The following is a 26615-nucleotide window of genomic DNA, read 5'->3' as shown; positions in this document are numbered from 1 at the left end:
TGAGAGAGAGAAATGCGCATTGCCCCTTTAAGTCCGCTGACACCACTCTAAGTACATTGCCTTTTTAAGTAGATCAGGAAGTTGAGACAGATACTGCGGCTAGAAGCTCCCTCCATCCCGAGCCCTTTTGTGTCTCTCTTCCCCCCCCCCCACCTCCACTCTGTGGCGAAGGGGTAAGCGGGGTGCAGGAGCAGGGAGGAGGGGGACATCCTGACATTAGCCCCACTGTCCCGCACAGCAAGCAGGAGGCTCCCGGGAGCAGCTCCAAGGCAGAGGGCAGGAGCAGCACATGGCAGTGGGGGGAGGGACAGCTGAACTGCTGGCAATTGGTAGCCTGCTGGGCAGCTGCCACACAGGGAACTTAGGGAAACAGGGAGCTGATATGGGCCGCTGGTCCACCCTGGTTCCAAGCCCCCACCAGCTAGCTGCAACGGGCTGCTTTTCCTGCGAGTAGTGGACAAAGCAAGCAGCTGCCAAAGAAATGGATATAATACTGCTATGAGGACTGCATGGGCGGCCCCAGTGCTGGGTGGCCCCAGCCACCCAAGTCCCGGCCACCCTAGCTCCAGCCCGAGCAGAACGTTTCTCTGAAGAGGAGCACAATGCTCCATTATAACGAGCACATTCTCTAATTGATCAGCAACGAAACAATGTTAACCAGGATGACTTTAAGTGAGGAGTTACAGTACTGTGTGAATGATCACTCACAAGTAAAATCTTATTGTGTTTTTAGGAGGTAGCAGAGAAATCCTTTTCTTGCTGTTTTAAATTGTATTTTAATACAATACAGGGTTTAGGAATATCTAGCAGCCAAAGGCTGCTAGTATGCACTGATTTTGGTTCCCTAGCTCACTGTGCATATATTACCATTTCTTCCCTTCAGCTTCATCAATATTTCGTAGGTGCTGTTTAAGTTAATATTACAAAACCAAATCAGGAGCTGTTAAATGGTCTCAGGATTTTTTTTATAAGGTGAAAGTAACATTTTCAGAGAGGTTGTGCTGCCCCTTAAGGGATCTCTGAGTAACTCTTTCATCTTTGCTACGATTGGGCCTTGTGTTTCTGTCACTTAGCAAAACTACATTGAGAAATGTTGATGTTGAACTGGAGGTATTCTAGGTGATTTTGGGTATGTGGGGCAAGGAAGAAGAATATGCTTGATTTCTCCCCCCCCCCCCATCTCTGCCAGGAAATAAAATGCAAATCATTCCTCCTCTACTCATCCACCCCCAGACACACACATTTATGCAGTGTGAATGTTGATGATGTAAATCTAATAAATTCGGCAATCCAAAAGTTACAGTTCTCCATGGACGGCACATCGCATAGGCTGGGAAAGGCTGTGCCTCCTCAAACAGCCTGGCGTGGCCCCGCCCACGCTCCTCCCCGAAGCCCTGCTTGCCCTTCCCCCTTGACCCCAGCCCAGGCATGCTGCTCCTCTTCAGAGAAACGTTCTGCTGGGGCTGGAGCTAGGGTGGCCAGGACTTGGGTGGCTGGGGCCACTCAGCACTGGGGCTGCCCATGCAGTCCTCATAGCAGTATTATATCCATTGAACATACTATATTTTAGTATGTGAAGTATATTAGATAATCTTATTATGAAATTCTTCTGCTTTTCCTGTTTTTTGATAGGTGGATTGGGGTTTTGGTTTATGTCTTAAAAGTTGCATCAATACACTGTTTTTCATTTTATTATTATTTGAGGTATTTTAATAATAATATTGTACTAAACTTATTGGCTCGTTACTGGGTACATTCCAGTGGAGGGCACTGTCACCCAGTTCATCATCAAGCCAGCAGAGGGCTCCATAATTACCTGAGTACAGGAAAAGAAAGTAATATTTTGAAGTCAGAGGGAACTGGACACTGGAGGAAGCCATAGGCAGTGTGTGCAGGAGCAGCAAACAAGAGGTCGCCTGGGAGCTGGGACTAAAAGGCTGAGAGCTGATCAGGGTGTGGGAGGAGGCAAGTGCTCTGAGCTGGGGGTGTGGGCTCTGGGGTGTGACTAGAAATGATGGGTTCAGGCTGTGGGAGGGGACTCTGGGCTGGAGGTTGGGGTGCAGAAGGGGGGGTGAGGGCTTCAGCTGCGGGTGTGGGCTTCAGGCTGGGGCAGGGGTTTAGGGTATGGGAGGGGGTGTGGGCTCTGGATGATGCTGACCTCAATCGGCTCTTGGAAGCGGCAACATGTCCATCCTCCAGCTCCTAGGTGCAGGGGCAGCCAGGTGGCTCTGTGCGCTGCTCCTGCCTGCAGCCACTGCCCCCACAGCTCCCATTGGCCGCAGTTCCTTGCCAATAGGAGCTGCGGAGCCAGCACTTGGGGTGGGGGCAGCGTGTGGAGTCCCTAGGCTGCCCGAATGCCTAGGAGTCAGAGGGACATGCCGGCTGCTTCCAGGAGTTGCACGGAGCTGGGATTTCTAACAGGACTTTTAACGGCCAGGTCAGTGGTGCTGATTGGAGCTGCCAGGGTCGAAAACCTGATGCCTGGCAACCCTATAATCGAGCAGCTCGCTGGATTATTAATGCTTATTTTCAGCAAGTCTTGGAACATTGGGAAAGTTCCAGAAGACTGGAAGAAAGTAGATGTTGTGCCAATATTTAAAAAGAGTAAACGGAATAACCTGGTGACTATGGGCCTGTCAGTCTGATGTCAATCCCAGGCAAGACAGTGGAGAAGCTGATACAGGACTGGATTAATAAAGCATTAGAGGAGGGTAATGTGACAGACCTTACTATATTAACTTTGTGTCATTGTAGGCCAGGGATTGTATGTAATTGCATGGGAGAAGGTGACCACAGCTCCTACAGGAGCAAACAGTGGAGGGTGATTAAGCAAATTCACTCAGGTTGTAATACCTCCAGAGAAGTACCATCACGTGGAGAGGCTTGCATATACTAGTTCAAACTGGTTTCTCCAGAGACCAACAGGCAAAGAAAGGATTTTTGGATAAATACCCTGAGTTTAAACTGACTTGATCTTCTTTCTGATCCAGCAAACTGCCAGAACCTTCTGTCTGAGGAGGCCCCCAATGCTTCCTGGGAAGGCTTGGAAGGACGTTGGGTTACTGAGACCCCATAAGACTGAGGGGAGACCTCTGGTAATCTTTTAGCATGCAAATAAAAACAATAAAAGTTCCTATATGTTTTCTCTGTAATGCTTTCACCTTAATAATAAATGTACTTGGTTATAGAGAGTTGTGTGACAGCTCATAACTGCTGGTAATTACATTGTTCATTAACCTTCGAAGACAAAGCAATGTGCAGATGCTGCCTGTTTAGGCAGTCTGGCTTGCTGGAAATATCAGTGTAGTCAGGGAACAGGGAGAGAGAGAGAGAGACAGGTCTCTGCCCAAGAAAGATGATGACTGAGGAGCTGGGAGCCTAGAGTGCATGCTATCAAGGAACCATACAGGGGGAAATACAGGATGCAGTTGCCCTGATCTTTGGCAGGGCACAGCCATGTAATATAATTGATGACCATTCATAAGGGGTTATGGAAAATAGATCCTGTCAAACTAACTTGATATCATGTTTTCTTATGCAATTGCAGGTTTGATTGATAAAGGCAATAGTATTGATATACTGTACTTAGAGCTCTGTCAGGCATTTGACATGATGGCATACCAGTGTTTTGATTAAAAAACTAGAATGTGACAACATTAATATGACACACAGTCAATTGATTAAAAACTGGCTGTTTGGTCTCAAATTGTAGTTGTAAAAGGGGAACCATCATCTAGCAGCTATGTTTCTAATGGGGTCCCACAAAGAACAGTTCTTGGCCATAACCTATTTAACATTTTTATCAGTGACCGAGAGAAAACATAAAATCATCTCTGATAAAGTTTGCAGATGACTCAAGAATTGAGGGCATGGTAAATAATGAAGAGGACAGTTCACTGATTTAGAGTTATTTGGATTGCTTTGTAAGCCTGATGCAAGCAAACAATATGCATTTTAATATGGCTAAATGTGTACATCTAGGATCAAAGAATGTAGGCCATACTTACACAGTGGGGGCCTCTGTCCTGGGAAGCAGTGACTCTGAAAAAGATTTGGGATTGTGCTGGATAATCAGCTGAACATGAGCTTCCAGTGTGGTGCTGTGCCAAAAGGGCTAATTTGATCCTTAGATACATAAGCAGGGGAATCTCAAGTAGGAATAGAGAGGTTATTTTATCTCTGTATTTGGCACTGGTGTGACTGCTATTGGAATACTGTGTCCAATTTTGGTGTCCACAGTTCAAGAAGGAAGTTGATAAATTGGAGAGGGTTCAGAGAATGATTAAAGGATTAGAAACCATGCGTTACAGTGATAGACTCAAGGAGCTCCATCTATTTAGCTTAAACAAGAGAAGGTTAAGGGATGACTTGATTACAATCTATAGGAACCTATATGGGTAACAAATATTTGATAATGGGCTTTTCAGTCTAACAGAGAAAGGTATAACACAATCAAATGGCTAGAAGACAGAGCTAGACAAATTGACTGGAAATAAGGTGTAAACTTTTAACAGTGAGGGTAGTTAACAATTGGAACAGTTTACCAAGGGTCATAGTGGATTCTCCATCACCGGCAATTTTAAAATCAAGATAGTACAGTAGAACCTCAGAGTTACGAATGCCTCTGGAATGGAGGTTGTTCGTAACTGAAATGTTCGTAATTCTGAACAAAATGTTATGGTTCTCTCAAAAGTTTACAACTTAACATTGACTTAATACAGCTTAGAAACTTTACTATACAGAAGAGAAATGGTTAAAAGCACCATCTTAATTTAAATGAAACAAGCACAGAAACAGTTTCCTTACCTTGTCAAATCTTTTTTTAAACTTTCTCTTTATTAAATGTAAATTATTAAAAAATACAGTACTATGCTGTATTTGCTTTTCTTTTTTTTTGTCTCTGATGCTGCCTGTTCGCGTACTTCTGGTGCCAAATGATGTGTGGGGTTGACTGGTCAGTTCATAACTCTGGTGTTCGTAACTCTGAAGTTCTACTGTACATTTTTTCTAAAAGATCTGCTCTGGGAGTTATTTTGGGGAAGTTCTATGGCCTGTGTTATAGAGGAGGTCCAACTAGATGATCACAGTGGTTCCTCCTGGCTTGGGAACTTATGAGTCTAGGCGGTGGGCTAGCAATTGTTGGTTTGATCTTTGTTGTTGTTGTAATTATTAAAGCAATTGTGCCTAAGGTATGTGCACCTTTTTAGTGTTTGGCAGTCTTAGTGAACATTTATGGGGGCTCTTGGAGAGCTAGGGCCTGAAGAACCTAGTACTTGGCGTGCCTATAATGCTTGTGTCTGAGCTTGTGGTATACCCAGCATGCAGCCACATATCTAGAGGAACTGATACGTCAGAACACTCAGCAATGCCCTACAGTGAAGTTAGTAAAAATATGGAAATAGTAATAGAACAGTACCCAGGTATAGTGAAATTGCCAGTAGTGATGTGGAGTGCAAGTTTTTCAGTGTGGTGCATCAAACAGACTTTTGCTTCACACTTAGGAACAGATCCAGGACCCCTGTGTGTAGCCTGAATTTCTCTCCCATCCTCAGGTTACAAAATGCCAGCTGTTACCCAACAACTGTTACTGCAGTTGAAAACCTGTGGTAATCCTGCATGCTTTGTGCTAAACTCTAACGGGTAGAGTGGCTGGTGGATTTGTGTAGTGATGGATCCATTGGACCTGCACCAGCTTCTTTTCCCCAAACACTTTGTATGCTAAGGCAGAGGGAGCCCCCTACGGAGCTGACATCTGTGATAGACAGTGGTGCTGCTGGGTCAAGGCCCTCTTTTCCAGGGAAGGAAGGGGCAGGATTTGGCTCTAGTGAATTTCCATTATACTATAAGAGGATTTTACTACACAGATCCCCTTGGAATGCTGAAGTTAATTGCTGCATTCAATAGGATAACCTCATTACAAAGCATGGGAAGACGGTTAGTAGAAGTTGTCACTATCTCATAGGCCGGGATTAAAAAATTAATACTTGACTCCCAGTCCTGCTAGAGTTACTGCTAGTAAGGAGTAGGAAAAGCTGGGTCAGACTTGGTGCAAGTGTTCTACACTGGGACTCTGAAAGTGAAGATGTGGCTTTTCATTGTGTCCAATGCCCTCTGCAGTTATGAGTGAAGGAAGTCTGTCAGCCAGGTAGACCGTTTTTCTCTTATAAAAGTGTTGCTATTGAAGCTTTTTCGCACGCTGTCTTTGAATGTATTTCATTCCAAACGATCCCAAACCATACTTCAAACTCTCCAGGTAAAGAAATCTATTACTAGCCACTGAAACAGAGTTGCAGTCGTCACTAGGGTGGAATGTAATAAACAGCTGTTTAATGACGCTGAGCATCACTATACAATAGTCTTTCATACAGAAAAGTAAATGCATCCATGTGAAATGCAGGAAGAATGTAGTTATACAAAACGCAATTAAGAATGAAAATGCCCCCATGTTCACTGACTTATGTCTGTATTTCTAGTGCATACAGCCATGGTTCAAAATATATTCTAGATCAGTGATTTGTTGATTCAGTGGTTATGTCATCTGAAATAATAATGCCGATTCCTCTTAATCGGCTGGTCTACTTCTAGCTCTGAAGTATCAGTGCAGATTCCTGACTTTGATTACTATTTAATGTAAAATACAAAGCAGACCATGTGTTATGTTGGTTTGTGCAATTTTTAAAGACACGTATATATAGACTAGTGAGGCTTACCACTTCTCATGTAACCAAAGATTTTTGTTTTTTTTCATGTAATATGCCCATTTAGGGATGCTACAGTGAATGAAGGCCCAACATGAAGCAGTTCTGTGCAGATTAATTTTACAGGTTTATGTGAAACCCTATATGTGGCTTTCTAGAAAAATATTTTTATTTGGTTTACTGTGATGTACATAGTAAAGATCATACTTTTATCATTGCTTTATGTATCTGTGTGTACATTGTCCATTACTTTATAACATTATACACAATTTAAAAAGCTGTTGATATGTCATTTTCCAAAAAATAAATGCTTTAACAATTGCTTACATTTAGAGAAGTATATGTTCTTCTGTAGTATTTTGTCCTCTACATTTTCAGTTTTAAAAGTGCATCTATTCCAGATAATCTAGGAATTTTGACCATATTTTATAATACGACCTTTAAAAATCATTTTCCGTGTAGACGGTGCAAATATTGAGTCCAACATCAAGTTCTGAAATTGGAAAATATATATATGACACACACACTCTCGCTCTCTCTCTCTCACCACAATAGGAGTCTTGCTATGAGTAAAGCTAATAATACAAATGATTTTTGTTTCTGAATTAATTGTTTCTAGGAAGTTTAATACACAATGTTCTTATGTAGTTTTTATTTTTTAACAATATCTGATAACACATCATCTTTGTTCAGTAATCCTGTGTATGCAAACATTGTTACTTTTGGTGCATAAAAGTTTGGTTGTCATGCGGTTCAGAACTAAAATTTGTCTATATTAATTTTGGATTATGAGATTGTGTAGGCATTTAATCTCACAATGCTGAAAACAGTATTTAGCACTTACAGATCTTTTTAGTATCTATGCATATGGCTTGACATTCTTCATCTCTTTGATTTGACTTCTCACATCCCTTTTCCATTTGGCATTTATTGGTAAACTTGTTTAATCCTCAGGTTTGATTTATCATGTCATACCTGATGTAACATAAACTTTGGGTTCTTAAAAAAAGATGTGGATTTAGTGCCCCTGCAGCCCTGATGAATGAAGCCCTCTGTTTTTGTACAGAGCACGCCACTAGCATGACAGAACCCTGATTTGGGGAGGAATTTCCTCCAGGGATAGTTCAGTCTCACTGGCTTATGAAATTCTTGGACTCTTAGCTGTGTCTGCAAAGCATGGTCGTGTGTGTAAGATAAAGGAGCTGGAACTGAGACCTACCAAACTCCTGTCATTTAAGTGCCATCCATTAGATGGGAACAACTTCAAATTCCTACTCCACTGGTCTGGATTCAGACTGGTGACTTACAGGCAAAAGGCTCTGAAGCTCGATAGCAGTGTCCTGAGGCTTCCAGTCCCCCACTCCCCATATAAGACCTAATTTCACACCTTTAAGATACGTTTATTAAATCAAGTTCTGTTCTTGTTGTAGCTTACACAGATAGGATCTTCCACTCTCTGCACACACAAGCATCATCTCCCAATCACTGGTCAGTCTTCATAAAATGAACCCCTTTAATATGTGCCCCAACCCTGTTCTTAAAGTGACAGCCCCCATTAATCAAAATATTAAATATTAAAATTCAGCAATAGCATATTCAGCAACAACAACAAAGGCAGAGTGACCGAGGGGATGAGACTCAGTCTGTCATGTTAGCAACAGGGATTCTATTTCCCAACTCTCCCTGCAGCGACCTTGTACGACTCTCACCCATTTTACGGCAAAGATAATGGAACAATGGTTATCTCCCATAAGGCAAGCTCTGAGGCCTTGAATAATAAGGGCTGTGAAATGCTCAGAAATATTAAGAATAGACATAGCTGCGACTAGAACTCATGGGTTTTTGGCCTGTAGCTCAGGGCATTTTCCTCTAGTGTATAGGGTATTGTCAGAGTCTCTCTCTTACTCTGTATTTGTGACAGATGGAGCTTCAAAATGCATGAATGCCATGTGAGATGCAGAACCCTTGGCAGGTCTGCTGGGAGGGGGACTGAGTCTTCCCCAAACTCCACTGATCTGGAGAGGGTGTAAAATTATAGATGTAACTGTGATAGGTATAGATGTAACTACAGTGCTAATCGGGTTGGGTGGGGGATAAAGGCTCTGCCCACTCCCCAGCTCTTTCTGCCCACCTGTAAGGGGGAAGGGAATATAGGCTCTGTGGAGTCTGCTTCCCTCTCTGAGTGGGAACAGTGCATGGGAGCGGAGGGGGTGCCTTACAGCCCTTCTGCTTCCTTTGTGCAGGATGAGCCATGCTTTGATCCTAAGCTGTCTTCAATTCAGAGCTAGTAGGACAGGGAGAAAGGATGTAAGACCTTTCCTCTCCTCTCCCACCCACTTATATGTATCTGCTAGTCTAGAGCTGGGCTTTATGCTGTGGAAGATGGGGGTGAGTTCTGCAGTTCTGAGGAGATGGTCTTGGCAGTCTGACAGCTTTAAAAAGGCCAGATATTGTGAGAGAATGCAGTGTTCCTGTACTTCCCCCTGACCACAGAAAAGGACTAATAGGGCTCTGTGTGCCCAAATAAGGTTAATAGGAGAATCTGATTGATTTTACCCCATTTGTGTGTGAGATGATTTTTAGCCTTGTATACTATACCTTCTCAACTTACATGAAACCATGTTCAGTCCAGTCCAAATTACAGTTTACTCAGCTAGTTTTGAGGACCCAAACAATTAGCTATAGATAATATCAAGATAATATGTTTTGAAATAGAGGTTGTCTACACGGCGCAGCAATGCACACTAGAGGGTTGTGAATTCTAAAGCACACCAGCATGTGGCTCACGTAGGCCTGGTAGTCATGCACTGTGAAAGTTCTCTAGTGCACGTTAATATAGTAGTGTTAATGTGCAGCAGGGAACTTTTAGTGCATGCCAGCAAATCTGCATGGGCTGGTTAATGTGCAGCCTGATGGTGTACTTTAGAATTCACAACCCTCAAATGTATGTTGCTGTGCCATATGGACAAGCCCGAAGAGAGTGGATGGTGGTAAACTCTCGTGACAAAAGTTGTTTTGCTTAGGATAATGTACATGTGTCCCAGCCCAGTGAGTAGAAAGCCCTTTACTGGTGCCACAGGTCTTTGTTTTCTTTTCTGACAGACTGCATATTCTTTTATTCAAGTGATTAGTAGAAGTAGTGCAGTTGTCAGTTGGAAATGCCAAATGCATGCCTGGCTGACTTAATTCTCTTTATTGCCCAGAGGAATCCTCTACACAAGCACATTGGACTGTTTTTTTTAACTATGCATGGTATCCTAGTGGACAGTAATATGTTACTAGAAGTTGATCTAGGGGTCAGTGCATATACTGTAGCCCTGTAGAGAAAATTTAGCAGCAAAATATATTCAGAGGCAAGAAAGCTACTTAATGATATTAGCTTTGCTGTAAATGTTTTGCGGAAGCAAGTTCCAATTTAGTTGATTGATCCTGTTATCTAGTGCAACTTGATGAATAAATAACAGTACTTCAAACTCATAGTGATGCATGTCTAGTATTGTTCAGAACTGGTCCTGCTAAGCCTTTTCCCTCTACTGGTGTGTTCCTCTAATTTCTGATATTAGAGGATAGAATATATCTTTTTGAAAAAGACAACTATAGTACATGAAGAAAGACCAGATAAAACAAATTCCAGTGGTACAAAATTCAGCTTATCTCTTGAAGACTTACCAGCCTAAATAATACACATTTTATTTATTAATATTCCCATTTAAAGGTAGTAAATTTAATGTAGTTTTATTTAAGTATTAATTAATACTATGAAAACATTCATGTAGAAATTATTAGTTAACTTCAGCATATCCTACACAGGGATTTGATAATATTTAAGTCTTGGAACAATTGAAATATATTCATATAGCTTATTTTTTGGTAAGATGGGATGTAAGGGTTTTTTTAATGGCATTGTTGCAGAATATGCACACCCCATCCTATTTCAGGGTGAGGTGGAGTTGTGATATCACAGCAACTATTGTCTGTCAGATTATCCTTACGCTGAAAGCAGCATGGCTCAGTGCTCAGGATCAAGATGGCTGCCCTCGGGCAAAGGGCTGTGCAGCCTAGTGGCCAGAGTTGGCATGGCTGCCCTTGGGTTCGGGGCTGTGCGACCTAGTGGCCAGAGTCGGCACGGCTGCCCTTGGGTTTGGGGCTGCACGGCCTAGAGGCTGGAGTCATGGAAGTGGGCTGCCACTTAGGTGTGGGTGGGGCTATCATAGGAGGACCCAGGCCCTCCTTCTCCACCGGGTCCCAGCCCAAGGCCCTGTCAGTAGTGAGTGTGGTCACCACCCAATCAGCGGGGATCCTGCCACACATGCTGACTTTCCTTGGGTGGGCAATACCACTTACCCCACCTCCCTGGGCCACTTCCTATTGTGAGTCCTGAAGCAGGAGTCCATTTGTAGTCTGGGTCTCCAAGCTTTCTGACTCCTGTTGGCTGGCTGTAGGCAACCGGTCTCCTGGCTGTGCCTCAGGGTCTCTGGTTCCTGCAGTCAAGGGCTGAAGCCTCCACCAAGCATCCTTCCTGCCTGGCGGTCAGCCCAGAATGAGCTGGGCTGCTCCCTTTTATACTGAGGCAGCAGTTGGAGCATGCCCAGCATGATCTGAGGGGCGGGACTTTATGCTGCCCATAATGTGGAGTTAATCCTATTTCTCCTAGTGCGGGATATGCTCATCTTGTCACAGGCATATAATAGAAAAATACTATTTCTATATTGTCCACGTTCCATTCCATGCTTCCAGACAATATATTTGTGATTCTTCAAACAGCCCCTTAAGTTGTGGGTTAGACCGAGGTTCTCTTCTCATCAAGCTTCTCTAGGGTGACCAGACATCCCGATAAAATCGGGACTGTTCCACTATTTAATTTTTTGTCCCGCATCCCCACTGATGTACGATCGAGACACCATTTGTCCTAATTTTTTAAGGTTGCCTGGTATCCAGTTGGTGCAGGGCTGGCAGACTTCCTACCTGGCTCCGTGCAGCTCCCCTTTGGGTCCTAGGCACAGGGACGGCCAGAGGGGCTCTGTGTGCTGCCCCCACCATGAGCGCCTGCTCTGCAGTTCCCATTGGCCGAGAACCACGGTCAATGGGAGCTGCGGGAGCTGCAGCATGCAGAGCCGCCTGGCTGCGCCTCCGCCTAGGACCCAGAGGGAGATGTCGCCACTTCCAGGGAGCTGCCTGAGGTAAGCGCTGCCTGGAGCCTGCACCCCCTCCTGCACCCCAACCTCCAGACCCTTCCCGCACCCAAACTCCCTCCCAGAGTTGGCACCCTGAACCTTCTCCCATGCCCCAACACTCTGCCCCAGCCCTGAGGACCCCCCCCCGCCTTGAAGTGGGGGCTGGAGATGGAGCTATGTGCTCCCAGCTGATCCTCGGATTGCGGCGGGGGCCAGAGCTGGGGACATGCGCCCCCAATCAACCTGCGGCTTGCGGCAGGGCTGCGGACAGGGGCTGCTGTTAGGGCCGTGCGCCCCCAGCTTGCAGCAGGGGCCAGAGCCAGGGCCACTTGCCCCCAATCTGCAGCTTCTTTGGGCTGTGCACCCTCCTCCCCGATGGCTCCGGTGGGACTATGAGCCTGTGGCTCTCCCATATGTGGCCTGATATTTTATTCTTGTGATCTGGTCACCCTAAGCTTCTCCCATCTCATTCTGATTGACAGCAGTAGTAGAACTGCAATTCTGTTTTAATGTTCAAGTCTCTGACTTAAAAATAGGTGGCCACAAAGTCCATTTTGGCATGATTCTTGTTAATTTAATATTAAAAATAAACAAAGGAGTTGCAGCTCACATTTATATGAAAGGGACACGGTCACATTCTGTCCAGAATTTTTATTCACTCTTTTTACAAATAGCCCCTTGAAATGTGCTCACCACAACTGAATGTGATGAGTCTTTGGTTGGCAGGTAAAAGGGCTCCTTTAAGGGTCCCTACTGCATTTCGGTAATGAGGAAGGGGAAAAGGGGATGGACTTACCTCAGTTAGTTAATTTCTCTTGTTATTTTCACACAGCAGCAGGGAAAGAAAAATATTTTAAAAATTCAAAAAAATGTGACTATAAAATCACACTAATTGGCAGAGGGACCTAGATGCACGTGCAGCACCTGAAACTACTGTTACCTTTTTAAATAATCTGACCAAATATCAACTTGATTGTGTCTCTTTTAACAATGAAATTATTTGAAATGGTGTTTTTCTTTTAATTTTGCTCAACCTAGCAATGCTATTGCCAAAACATTTCATTCTGATATGCAGCCATCCCAAATGAATCCTTACATTACCTGCATATGTGCTGAATTCCAGCAAGTTAGGCATAGCAGGACAGCTTGGCTTTTAAGCTATTTTTATACTCAAAACAAATGCAAATATTTCACATATTCATTGCACATAGCTCCAAAATAAACTCTACGGTAAATTAATGTTGGGTTCTTCATTTCTGGATCTGGGAGGTAATGAAAAAGATAACCTTAAAATCTTATTGTGCCTTCTTTTCCCCCTCCTGTTTCACTTCCAGTATGTGTGTTAGCAGATGTCCCTATTTTATAGGGACAGTCCCAATATTTGGGGCTTTTTCTTATATAGGCACCTATTTACCTCCCACCCCCAGTCCTGATTTTTCACACTTGCTATCTGGTCACCCTAGCAGCAGCACTTAATGGTATTTCACTAGTGTTGGAGATTAATGAAGCTGTGATTCCACCCTCTTGGTGTAACATGGTGGCTTCTAGCTCTTCTGTTCTAGAGTTACAGGCCACCAAAATTTGATTAGAATGGAAGGGGGAGGAGAGGGAGGAGTAGATGGTAAGAAGAATGACATGATTAAGGTCTGCTATCTCATGACTTACTAGAAATACTTTGGAGGAACTGAACAAATGCTTACAGGACTAATAAAAGTTTTCAAGCCCTGATTCTGTATCACTGTTCCAAGCATTTGTATTTATGTAAACAGTAAAAGAATAAATGAAAACTTGATTTCAAATTTCCATCATTCTTGATGTTGGTAGGACATCTACAGCCTTAATTCATTCTACATAACTGTGACAGCAATTAACTGTTATGTAACAACCACAGAGATACACGTTTCTAAACAGATTGACATATAAAACTAACTAACCCAGAACCACATGGCATATTTAATTCTTCATGTCTCCAATTTTACAGAAATGTATTCTGCTTCAATCATGTGAGGGTCTTGCAATTAACTTGTGTTGACAGTAGTGATATTCAATACCACTCATCTGTGGTGTTTTCTTGGATTCATTAAATTGAAAACAAAATGCTCCATGTGAATTGATGATAGCATTTGTGTTGGTGCCAAACTACACAGCCCTGTACACCTGCTTTGAAGCTCTGCCTTTCTCCATTGGCAGTACTGCTACAGTTGTGATCAGCAGAGGTGCTGAAGCTGGAGTTTCTTTGGCATGCCTCCTGACATGTAAGAGAGGGTACCAGTGGGCTGAATGTTTTCCATGAAGGTGCTTCAACTTTGGAATTCACTTTGGATCCCACCTTTTAAGTTTTGTCTGCATGGTGGGGTAATGTGCTCTACAGGGGTGTGATTTGTGAAGGGCACTAACATTGTACATTAATTGGTCCACGTAGATCTTGCTGGTGTGCTTTCATGTAGTACCATTTCAAACAGCACTATGTTGAAGCACATTTGGGAGCCTTTAGTGTGCACCAGTGGGGTCTTCAGAGACCTATTAATGTGCAATACATTTGTGAACTTGAGAAATCACACTCCTGTAGTGTGTATTTCCTTACCATGTAAACAAGCCCTTTGTTTGAAATAGATTCTACCCAAGATTTTTAGGGCAGGCTGCAATGCCCGTCTTTCCATACAGCTGTTTGGGGTATATGTTTTATAGTGGTGATTGGAGGGGTGGAGACTTTTGGTTTAGTAATGTTTGCTGACCAAAAGTGGGCTCGTCTGCTGTTCTGATTTTATTATGGCTATTGGGATTGTGCTTCTAATCGATGGCAGGGCATCAAGAACTTGAGATAGATGCTAGGGACTGAGTGGCTCAGCAGTAGTTCTGCAGAAAAGGACCTAGGGGTTACAGTGGATGAGAAGTTGGATATGAGTCAACCGTGTGCCCTTGTTGCCAAGAAGGCTAACGGCATTTTGGGCTGTATAAGTAGGAGTATTGCCAGCAGATCGAGGGACATAATCATTTCTCCTCTATTTGGCATAGGTGAGGCCTCATCTGGAATACTGTGTACAGTTGGAGCAGCGGAGCACCGGGGCAGGTGGGGGAGGGGTAGCCGAGCCTCCCCCCGGCGGGGCGGGTGGGGGAAGAGAGCCCCAGTGGGGGTGGCAGGGGCCGGAGAGCCCCCCGGCGGGACGGTGGGGGGGGCAGGAAAAGGCTCCTGCCCTGGCTCAGGGCCCGCGGGGGATACCGTTCCCAGGGCTCGTGGCGCGCATGGCGGGGCCGGCCCGGCTGCCTGGGCGGCCCCGCTCCGGGGGCAGCGGTGGAGGCTCGGTGCCAGGCTCGCTCCCGTGCTGGCGGGCCCCGCGGGTCTGAGATCCGGCGGCTGGGGCAGGGTTTGCGGCGTGTCAGGGGCTCCGGGCTGGTCGCGGGAAGGAGCTGGGCTGCGCATGTGTGCGGAGGGGCCGGGGTTTGTCCCTGCGCTGTGTGGCCGGCCTGGGCGCTCGGGCGTTTATTTAAGAAAATCAAGATGGTGAAGCAGCCTCAGCGGGGGATCTGGCAGCCCGGGGGAGGGCGCTGAGCGGCTTTCCCCCTGGAACTGAGTGTGTCCCGGGGCCTGTCCGCGCAGGCGGGGAGCTAGTGGCAATTGCTATTGAAATGCAGATCCTGTTAATATGGCCGAAGCATGACTTGCCTGAAGCCCCAACCATGCCTGCTCTAGATCCATGGGGCCTTTTCAGACTGCTGTTCCCCCTTTTGGGAGTCTGCTTTGGCTTGTGTACCCCAAGTTTCACCAAAATCAGACCTAAAAATGCCAAAGTGTCACCGTACATGAATACTGAAACATTGTTTCCTTTCTAATTTTGATCATATAGGTATAAAATCAATTGGAATGTAAATATTGTATTTACATTTCAGGGTACAGTATATAGAGTCGTAAAAACAAGTCATTGTATGAAACTTTAGTTTGTACGGACTTCGCTAGTGCTTTTTATGTAGCCTGTTGTAAAACTAGGCAGGTATCTCGATGAGTGGATGTACCCCTTGGAAGACCTCTGTGTACCCTGGGGTGAGAACCACTGCTCTAGAACATGGTTTTTTTAAATAGTTTGTAAAACTTGCATCTGGTGGCCCCTGCCCGGACACAGTGCGGGCAAAAGACCTATCTGGCTTCAAGATTAAACTCGATAAGTTTATGAAGGAGATGGTATGATGGGATAACATGATTTTGGCAATTAATTGATCTTTAACTATTCATGGTAAATAGACCCAATGGCCTGTGATGGGACGTTAGATGGGGTGGGATCTGAGTTATGACAGAGAATTCTTTCCTGGATATCTGGCTGGTAAATCTTGCCCATGTGCTCAGGGTTCAGCTGATCGCCATATTTGGGTTGGGAAGGAATTTTCCTCCAGGGCAGATTGGCAGAGGCCCTGGAGATTTTTCGCCTTCCTCTGTAGCATGGGGCACGGGTCACTTGCTGGAGGATTCTCTGCACCTTGAAGTCTTTAAACCATGATTTGAGGACTTCAATAGCTCAGACATAGGTGAGAGGTTTATTGCAGGAGTGGGTGGGTGAGATTCTGTGGCGTTGTGCAGGAGGTCAGACTAGATGATCATAATGGTCCCTTCTGACCTTAATGTCTATGAGTTTTGGGCCCCACACTCCAAGAAGGAAATGGAAAAATTGGAAAGAGTCCAGCGAAGGGCAACAAAAATGATTAGGGGTCTGGAGCACATGACTTACGAGACGAGGCTGAGGGAACTGGGATTGTTTAGTCTGCGGAAGAGAAGAATGAGGGGGGATTCCATAGCTGCTTTCAACTACCTGAAAAGTGGTTCCAAAGAGGATGGATCTAGACTGTTCTCAGTGGTAGCAGATGACAGAACAAGGAGTAATGGTCTCAAGTTGCAGTGGAGGAGGTTTAGGTTGGATATTAGGAAAAAAATTTTCACTAGGAGGGTGGTGAAGCACTGGAATGGGTTACCTAGAGAGGTGGTGGAATCTCCTTCCTTAGTGGTTTTTAAGGTCAGGCTTGACAAAGCCGTGGCTGGGATGATTTAGTTGGGGATTGGTCCTGCTTTGAGCAGGGGGTTGGACTAGATGACCTCCTGAGGTCCCTTCCAACCCTGATATTCTATGATTCTATGTCTTTTTTGTTCTTTTTTAATCAAAATAAATACATATATTGAGCTGCACAGAACAGTGAGGAAAAACATAATTGGAGAGTATCAGAAATAAAATCTGCACAGAACTCTCCAGAGAAATTAACTTTTCTCATCTTCCTGTTACCATTTGCCTCGTATCATGTAGCTATCTTTCAAGGAGGGTTATGTGAAAGAAGCAAAACATTACATTGATTCTGTTGTATAAGAGAATAAATTTGTGCAACCAATAACAAATAAAGAAAATGAAGACAAGAAAGCCACATATGATGACTCTCAAACCCATTCTCACAAGGACAAAGTGAACCCATTAAAGGGAAAACAGGAAAACATATTAGTACTTTAGTGTTTATGTTCTCAGTATATTCTATGTGATATTTATTTTCCCACATAATAGAATGGAGTTTACAGACCAGACTTGAGAACAAGATGTCTTGTGTTTCAAGATTCTCTACAATTTATCCCTTTCACTTGATCAATGAATTAGTGGATGTGCAAACAATTATCACTTTCCATGTATGTAATCAAGAAACGAGTGTAATAGATGTAACAGATTAAATAAATGCTGTAAATGTGAACAAGCCATTAGACATCAGAAAAAGCCTAGCAGGTTAACAAAGCCAGGCCTAGAGTGAGTTCCAAAGACTACTTAGTGTAGAATTAAGATTAGATAGATTTTGTCCAGATTTTGTTAGAATTTGAATCACTGAATGTTTTAAGTAGGTGCGAATGAGCTATCAGATAACCATTATAAGCTGGTGAACCCCAAATCTGTATGTTTTCAGTAAGTAATCAAGAAAATTTCCCCAGTACCTCATGAGCCAAATTCGTCTTGCCTTACATACACAAATAGTTCCACTATTTTCTGTAGGACTGCTCTTTGTGGGTGGGGTGTATAGGATTTCACCCATGTTAGGATTTTAAAATGGCTTTGGATAAAAGATGCACAGGGCAAATTTATAATTGTCATTTTCTCTTATGGAGGCTCTTATAGTGATAACTAGAAACAAACATTAAATTGTTCCTGTTCCTTTCCTTTTCTAGATGATGATCAGAGATATGTAAAAATGTCACCCTAATGTATATTTGATGCACTCACAGTCTCATTCCCAAATGTATTAAAAAAATATTTTAAATGAAGAGATGGACATTTTTCTATGGTTGGTTATTTTCAACCATTATAACAAAGAATAATTAATTACTCAAATATCAATACAAAATTCATTTAAATTCTAATTACTAAGTAACAAATTAATAGGTAACAAACATTAAACAAAAGTAAATATTTTCTTATCAAACTATTCACTTAAATTTAATTTAATTGTATTCTAATGAATTTCTCTGGATATCTCAATAAGATTGATATGGGTTACTATGCTGAGAAGAACTGCCTCAGGGAAAAAAAACGGAACAGACTCGTTCTCAGCAGCACACCCACACTATCTCGATCTGTCAGGTCTATCCTTTATTATCATGTCTGTGATCGGAGAGATGGTGCTCTGATGGTGTACTGCATTTTTCATGATTCTGGCCCAGGAGGAAAATATTTAACGATCTTCCTTCATTTTATGTTTAATTGCGTACTACTTTGGTAAGAAACAGAGAACTTGTTAACAGCTAGGTTAAAGCCCTAGGGGCAAAGTGGAGACTTTAAATTCTCTTTCAAAGCATGTAAGATTCAGGTTAATGGAACTTGGAGATGTGAAAACACAGCAAATCAGAATGAAACCAAAGAGGGGGAAACAACAACAAAAAGAGACTGAATACAATTTTACATCATTGTGAATAATTTAGTAAGATTCTTACACTAATCTCCCTTCATAATGAGCCACATGTTCTTAAACCTAATTCCAAGTCTATTTTATATCAACCTCATGCTGACATTAAATAGAATTAATAATAATTCTGAAGTACAGGAAATAATAGGTGTGCTTTACATTGTACCTTTTCACTTAGTTTATAATAAAATATAATTTATTTAAAAAGCTGTCCTTGCCAACATACAATATAATAAATTAAAAATACTAATAACACCTTCATAAAATTAAAAAAAGATAAAATTGAACAAATGGTTCAAACAGAAAAAGAAGGGACGAGGTGCTGGGAAGATAATAAATGCAGAGCTGATAGTGTTGCTGACAATAAAAAAATGTTAAAATTAAAAAAATTATTAATATTACCTAAAATGGATGTTGGTGGGGAGAGAATGGAGGAGGGGAATCTTATTTAAAAAATAATGCTTTTTGGGAGATGAGTATTGTATTTTATTAAAAAAATAAACAGTTACTGAAACTGGAATTCTTAGGTGCCAGGTCTATCAGAAAATGGAAATTCTATTTCTGGAATTGAAGACAAGCTAGGAAATAGGGAAGCAGAAAATTAATTGGTTATGAATGTGTAGCTCCAAGAAGCTACGAAATATACTTTTTTTCCACAGAACTGTGAGGCCTAAAGGGTGAAGGATGGGGAAAACAGAAAATAATTTTTACAGCACTGTCTTCTCCACTTGCACACATGACAGGATCAGCTTGTTCAACACAGGCCCTTCCATGATTGCAGCATTGTAAAAATTTTGCCAGGGACAATTATCCAAATAAGACATAGGCTTGTGGGCTGCTATACTTCCAGCCACTGGAGAGTTGTACATGAAGTTCCAAGATTGGGGATCTATAGAAGTCCCTCATGATCCTCCATCTGCTGCAAACTTCTACTCCAACCACAGACATACCTTACCTATGAGTGTCGTCTTGCGAGGAGGATGACAGATCTTTTCTTGTCATGGTATCTTACTGGAAGGATGGCAGACCTTCTTTCTCCTCCTCCATCTCTTATTCTTGGGGAATTCTGCATCAAAATATTAAACATTTTGCACCAAAAAATTAAAAATTCTGTGCACAATATTTAAAAAATCTTCAAAATTCTGCATATTTTATTTGTAAAAATAATACAATATAATCACACCAGTTACAATTATTTTGGTAATTTATTAAACGAGAATAGAATGGATTGAGAATGGGCGTCGGGAGCATTGGAGGAAATTCCCAACCCCCCTTTGTCCAGTAGTAATGTAGCTAAGTTTGACCCTTTATTTCTAGTTATTAGTCAACAAATATATACAGCCATATGCTCAGTGTTACATTATAGGCAACTGAAGAGCAATTGAGGGGTGCAGAATCAAACTCACAATTTATATTGACTACTGACCATCTCCAGAAAGGTCAGTACCAAACAGTCATGGAATGCATTTTGATAGGAATTTTTTTCAGTCCAAAAATTTAGACCAGTTCTTATCACTAAAACACCATAAGCATTTATAAGGCCATACTGTCCTTTACACCACTCTGACAATGTAAAGGAGTCTTAAAACTTTTACATCTGTTTTGTACTCCTGGGGGAATTCACAAAGGCAATGGGAACAATTCACTAAGCAGGCAGGCTTGCTACATTCTGAGGAGATACGTGTGAAATACCCCTAAGCCCTGCCTCTCCATGCCAAGCATGCTGCAATAGTGAGCAAGAGGGACAGAGTGTCTCTCCCTCTCTGTCTCACATGCATGACTGCTCAGCGGGGCCTCCCATCCCGGTGGTGATTTAGCAGTCTCTGACTGCTCCGGCACACAAACCAACCTGCTTCTGCTGCCAGGGAGGAGCACATGACCGCTCTTGCAGGCTTCCCTTTGCTTCCCCATCATTTTCTCTGCAGCGAAGCAAAGAAATCTGTGGGGGACATGAATTCTGTGCATGCAGTGACACAGAATTCCCCCAGGAGTAACCTCTTAGGGTAGTGGACGGGAAGCAGGTTGCAGGACTTCTCCCATCTCCAGAGGACTTTCTTCTGAGTGGCCTTTGGGCTTTTCTTCCTTTCCAACCTTCTCCTAGGAAGAACATAGGGGTTTTCCAAAAGGAAATCCCCATTTTCTCTTCTACTCTTGAGCTTTCCCATTTCTCCTGCTCTGAAGATCTTATCTGTCTCTCTTCTTTCAGTGTCCCATTTCTTCTGTGAATGTGTTTTCTCTCTCTCTCTCTCTCTCTCTCTCCTTCCATTTGTATAATTCTTTGCCTTCCCATTAGGAACCCCCTTCTTCATGTAGCTTATGCTACTGTTGTTGAGGTGTCAGTATTTACACATTAAGCCTAAAATTTCAGGAGTTTATATCTAGGTAGTAGAATTCGCTTGGCACACATTTGACACTTTTGCCAAAATTGGAAACTTGGATAATTTAAAAACAAATTCTGGGCTGTTGTGTACCAATCTATGCACTTGTATTACTCAAAAAAGGTGTTGTTTTTTAACTGAAATGTTGTGGGTGAATTGTCTGATGTGCAGCTCATATGTTTTGTTTTAGGTGGATAAAAGGAAGGAAAACAGACAGAAACATGGTTATTTTGTGTATGTATGATCATTTCCATTCCATCATTTTCATAAGGATTTTTAGCATGTAGCTTAAGGGCACATGACCTTCAGCTTCTTGATTAACACAACAGACCATAATGACTTCAAATGAGTGTTGAGTCAGTTAAGTAAAAAAAGATTTGCATGAGCTACTATAGTCAATGGGGTCAATAATCCAATTTATAAAACATGGATGGACAATAGCAGATTTATGGTGCTCAGACAGCAGTAGTGAGCCAAAGGATGTTTCTGTTTTTCTTGTACATGAGACCCGTTATGTGTTCAAAAGCTCAAAGTAGGTATCAGGCAGCATTAGGTATAATTTCACAATTTTATTGCATCAGTAATAAATAGTACTACTACACAAGAGAACTGACAACATGTATTCATTCATCCTTTTTTTAAAATAAAGGGGCGGGATACAAGAAATTCAGTATGTTGTATACAAATAAACATAACTCAGCAGCCCACATAATTATATTAAGCAGTTTTTTGTAAAACTATGTAAAAATGTTCATCTGTATTGAGACGTCTTCTCTTTGTCAGAAGTTGTTCTGTGTTTTGAAATTGAACTGGTATGGAAAATTGATACTCTTGTACCAAATGCAAATATTATTGATTAACTAAATGTGCATGTATATATATTAAAAGGCTTATCATATTGTGCAACTAATTTGCGAAAAATCAGTATGTATCTAAGATGGGGATAAGAAATAGATGTCTTGGTAATCAGAAGGATACTTGTAGGCTAGGTCCCTCCTCATCCTTTCTGCTTTCTCACAAAGGCACCTGTAGCATCAGAAATTGGATTCCACTGTAGTGCCTTCAACCCTGAGGGGAGAGATGCAATCTGCCATCCTCCCCCAACTACAGTCTTCCTAGCCTCTTCAAGTGGTCACTGGGCTCTCCTGCATGCCCCACAGCATCCACTTGGTTAAGCAAATGGACTGTCTGCTGGGGCTGCTGTGCAGTGGAGCTAACATTCATGCTCCTCAAAGACCCTGAGATCCCAGCTTCTGCAAGCAGAGCTAGATATAAACATGTTTGCTCAAGCTTTCCTGCAGTAGTACCATCACCTACATCCAACACTCACTTCTGTTTTCAGTTCTTAAAAAAGTAAAAAGCCAATAACTAAAGACTGTCTCTTGCTAGAGGAGGGTGCGGGAGAGGAAAAAGAGAGAATAAGAGATGGCTGTCATTCTGACTCTTGGGTGGTTCTTGGATTACCATGGTTATAAGGGCTAATATAAGAACCTCGATGGACAGGTAGACACCGAGGGAAGATTGTTAAGGTGGTATAAACCAGAGTAATGAGAAGAAATCGAGCAAAAGAAAATGTTGGTTAAATGTAGGTTTGGCAGAATTTTATTTTCATTTTTTATAGTTTTGACTGATAATATCAATGTGTATTTTAAGCATTTTTAAAGACTTTTGTCTATTAAAATTTTCACAATTATGGGAAATTATGTGGGGTCAATTATGAAATTGATAGTAGATGTTGAGATTCAAAAAGTTAAATGTTCAAAGCATGTAAAATACAAATTGTCAACATCACCTGTCAAAATATACAAAGTATCCTTAAATCAACAACAAATCATACCTGTTTTTAGCAAGCAAGACTAATTCAAATGTCTACATCACTTGATTTTGACACTAGTAAGGTCCTAGGTTTTCCATGTTGTTCTAGCCATTGTTTTCAGCCACCAGCGGACTGGGCTAGGCAGCAGTCTGGAGTGCGAGACGTTGTTGAAAGCAGGCTCAGCCAAATGTGGTTGGCGGGACAATGTAGCCCGACTCAGCGACAACAGATGGACGGCAGCTGTATCCGAATGGTATCCGTGAGAACAGAAACGGCCACATGGTTGGCCTCCAAAGAGGTGGGATGATTTCCTAACAAGGAGATATGGACAAGCATGGTGAAGGATGGCTGGAGCGAGAGAAGATTGGAAGACGTGTTGTGATCGGCTCAGTCTCAACTGATGAAGGACCGACAGTCTACGTAGCAGTCTACGCAAGGTTCTAAGCAGCATTTTTCTTTCTTTGTCTGTTTGTAAATTTTGATTATCATCTAGAGAAATACTTACTGTCTGTTCGCATGTGTACAGTAAAATTGACATTTACCACTAAAAATCTAATCCTTCCAAGCCCAGCTAAATGTAAGGAAAGTGTTCGTAGATCAGAGGTCTCTTATACTGTGGAGAGCCAGCTGAGGTAAGTGTGGTTGCCATATTGCTGTGATCATGAGAACTAGATTCTGTGAAGCACTTGAGAATATTCTGCAAGGAGCAATGCTACTTTGTCACAAGAGTGATCAAAATGCTCCAATAGGCCTTTTTAAATCCCCCTCTCTGACATCTATGTTTATATTAGGGATGATGGTAATGTATTTTATTTAGCTGGCATTTGTAATAAGTTTCTTGGGGGAAATATTCAATATGGTACATAGGGAATTACCTTAAGAGTAAAATTCATGTTGTTGGTTGTGGGATTTATATTACTAATTTTCTGTGCCGTGTGCTGAAAATTGATGCCTGTGTGTTTAGAAATGTTTGTAGGTATGCTAAGTAGCTATTAATAATTATCACACTAAAACAATATTTTGTATTTTCTATGGATCATCATAATAGTTGAGTATTTAAATTGAAATAGTGTAGGTATGCTTTTTGTATATCACTGGGAAATTATACCTGTATTGGGGGGTGTAGTGAAGCTAAGGTTGGTGTAGTAGGACAGTATAAAATTTACACAGATTTCTTTTCATTGAGGGTTTGATTCAGTTCCCATTACAGTGAGCAAAAGAACTTCCCTTGATGGTGATGGAAGGTGGAACTGACCCTTTTTGCTTTAGACAATAGGAACATGAAGATCTGTGTATTGCTGAACATAATTCTGTGGGTTGTGTTCATTATTAGCCTTTTTAATTTTATCATAGTGGGTTTTCATTAAATGTAATCCAAGGTTATTGTAAGAGAGAACCATGGCATAATTCCTACTGCCACGTCTCTCTCATGCTTGAAATGTCAAGAACAATAATAATCTCATTAGTCCCTCTTAAAATATATCAAATGTAAGGATTGGCAAATTGGGTCATATTCATTTTTCTAGCAGAATTATTTAAAATAAAGATCATTTGTGATTTGTTAATTAAAAATTTTAAAATGTGCATGTAAGATAGGGGAAATTGTACACGAGAGAACACAAACATTTTTACTAGTTTCCAGAATTTCATCTGTGTATTGAGCTTGCTGTTTAAATGAACAAATATATGAGCACACTTACAGCAGCTAGGGAATGTATATATTTTCTAATAGGGCTAGATTCTGACAGCTTACTCAAGCGGAATAACACCTTACTGCATGAGTAACCACACTGACTGCAGTGGAATTACTGGTGAAATAAGATAACACTCAACATGAGAAAGTATCAGCATGTGGTTCATAGATTTTTGATATGTGATCTTTTTGCTTGATATTTAAATGTACAAATACAATAAGGATGACATTTTGGAAGCTAGTAAGAATGCAAGTTAATATGATGATGAATTATACACATCTTGCCTAATTGAAGTTTTGTGGTTTATATTTATCTCATATTCAATGAGCTTTTCAAAATAAAATAGAATAAAATGGTACTTAATTATTTCATTTAATTTAGGAAAAATGCAATAGGGGTCAGATCTTGCAAACACCTACTACTGGGTATAATGCCTACGAGTGAGAGTAATTCCATGCCATGCTTGCTACTGAGAGTATCCTTTTGGAATATTCCCTCCAGCAGGCATTGTGGATGGTAGTAGATGTTAGTAAGATCAGGCTTATAAAGTATTTTATTTTTTTCTGCAGTTCACAAGCAAAATTCTTCACCAGCTTATATCTCTGATTTTGTATCTTACCATGTTTTCGCTAGCCCCCTCCATTCTAATAACTGTGCCAGCCTCGATGTTCCATTTGATTCCTTTGCCACTCTCATTTCTATGCTGTCCTCTTATGTGGAATGCAGTTCTGATCTTAGTCTTATGTGATCTCATAGTCTTTATTGGTGGGACAGCACAGTCACAATCAGCAAAATGATAGCTGGTACAAATTCATTATACAAAACCATAGTCAAAGATTTTTAAGATCAGAAGGGACCATTATTATCACATAGTCATACTCAGGCCCTAGAATTTCACCTAGTGATTCCTCTAATTCGATAATTTGAGGTTGAACTAGAACATATGTTTTAGAATCTTTTTAATGCAGGAAGAGAGTACCCAGGCAGCTCACTTGCTCCTAGTGTTACTGTTACCTTCACGCTGTAATCGATGCCTCTGCCGGGTGTCTCTCTGAGTTGTGGTAAAGCAGTCTCTTGGGTGTCTGGTAGCGTATTGAGGGTAGCCCCTGCTATGAAGCAAGTGCTATAGGTGCTGCAAGCGTGAGGCTTTTCAAGTTCTAGCCTTCAGTAGTTCCCAAAAGAATCACAGATTCTGGGTAAGTATGGTGGGTCTTGCTGACACGCTCAGGGTTCAACTGAACACCATATTGGGGGTCAGGAAGGAATTTTCCCCTCGGTCATATTGGCAAAGACCCGGTGCAGGGATTTGCCTTCCTCTGCAGCATGGGGCACAGGTCACCTGCAGGTTTAAAATAGAGTAAATGATGGATTCTGTGGAACTTGAACTCTTTAAATCATAAATCAGCTAGAGGCTCAGGGTCTATTACAGGCGTGGGTGAGGTTCTGTGGCCTGCAACGTGCAGGAGGTCAGATGAGATGATCACTATGGTCCCTTCTGGCCTTAAGTCTGTGAGTCTATGTGAACTGCTTTATTGAGTCTTTCAGAAATAAACTGTGCAGATGTTCCAGGCACAAACTGACATAAACACAACACTTCTCAATTTAGCCCTTGGGGCAGTCCAGACCAGGGCATAAAAGTAACTGAGTCCCAGTGAGTCCCAGTCTCTTCATACTGTCCTGCCTACCTGCAGGCCGCAACCTCGTGTTCTCCTAATGCGGCTACTGCCAGTCCCAGAGAACAGAGTGTTGCGCTCTGTCCAGCTGTCCACCCCTGCAGCCACTGCACTGCCTGCTTGTCCTGCTCTCTCTCTGTCTCTGGCTTCTTCCCTCTGAACTCTGATTGTGCTTACCTTTCCACTGCTCCGGAGGTTATGGAGCCCTCTGCTGGGTGGTTGTTGAAATGTGCCCAGTAATAAACCAACAAATTCATTACAATACTT

At 42.1% G+C, this 26615-nt stretch overlaps 1 protein-coding gene across 25 annotated transcripts in view; it reads left to right on the top strand.

The window, feature by feature from the left end:
* Nucleotides 1-26615, top strand: part of NRCAM (neuronal cell adhesion molecule) — a 290661-nt gene that overhangs the window by 28626 nt on the left and 235420 nt on the right. The window contains exon 1 of one of the 25 annotated variants that reach the window (XM_074942203.1): nt 3011-3095. The exons of the other annotated variants lie outside the window; for them this stretch is intronic. The gene's annotated coding sequence lies outside the window, so the exon portion shown is untranslated. Of the gene's footprint in view, nt 1-3010; nt 3096-26615 lie in introns of those variants that run through there. 25 annotated transcript variants of the gene reach the window in all.

This window comes from Natator depressus, chromosome 1 (genome assembly GCF_965152275.1).
Source record: "Natator depressus isolate rNatDep1 chromosome 1, rNatDep2.hap1, whole genome shotgun sequence".
NCBI classification, from domain to species: Eukaryota; Metazoa; Chordata; order Testudines; family Cheloniidae; genus Natator; species Natator depressus.
Note: the sequence above shows the minus strand (reverse complement) of the source record. Positions and strands in the feature narration are given on the sequence as shown.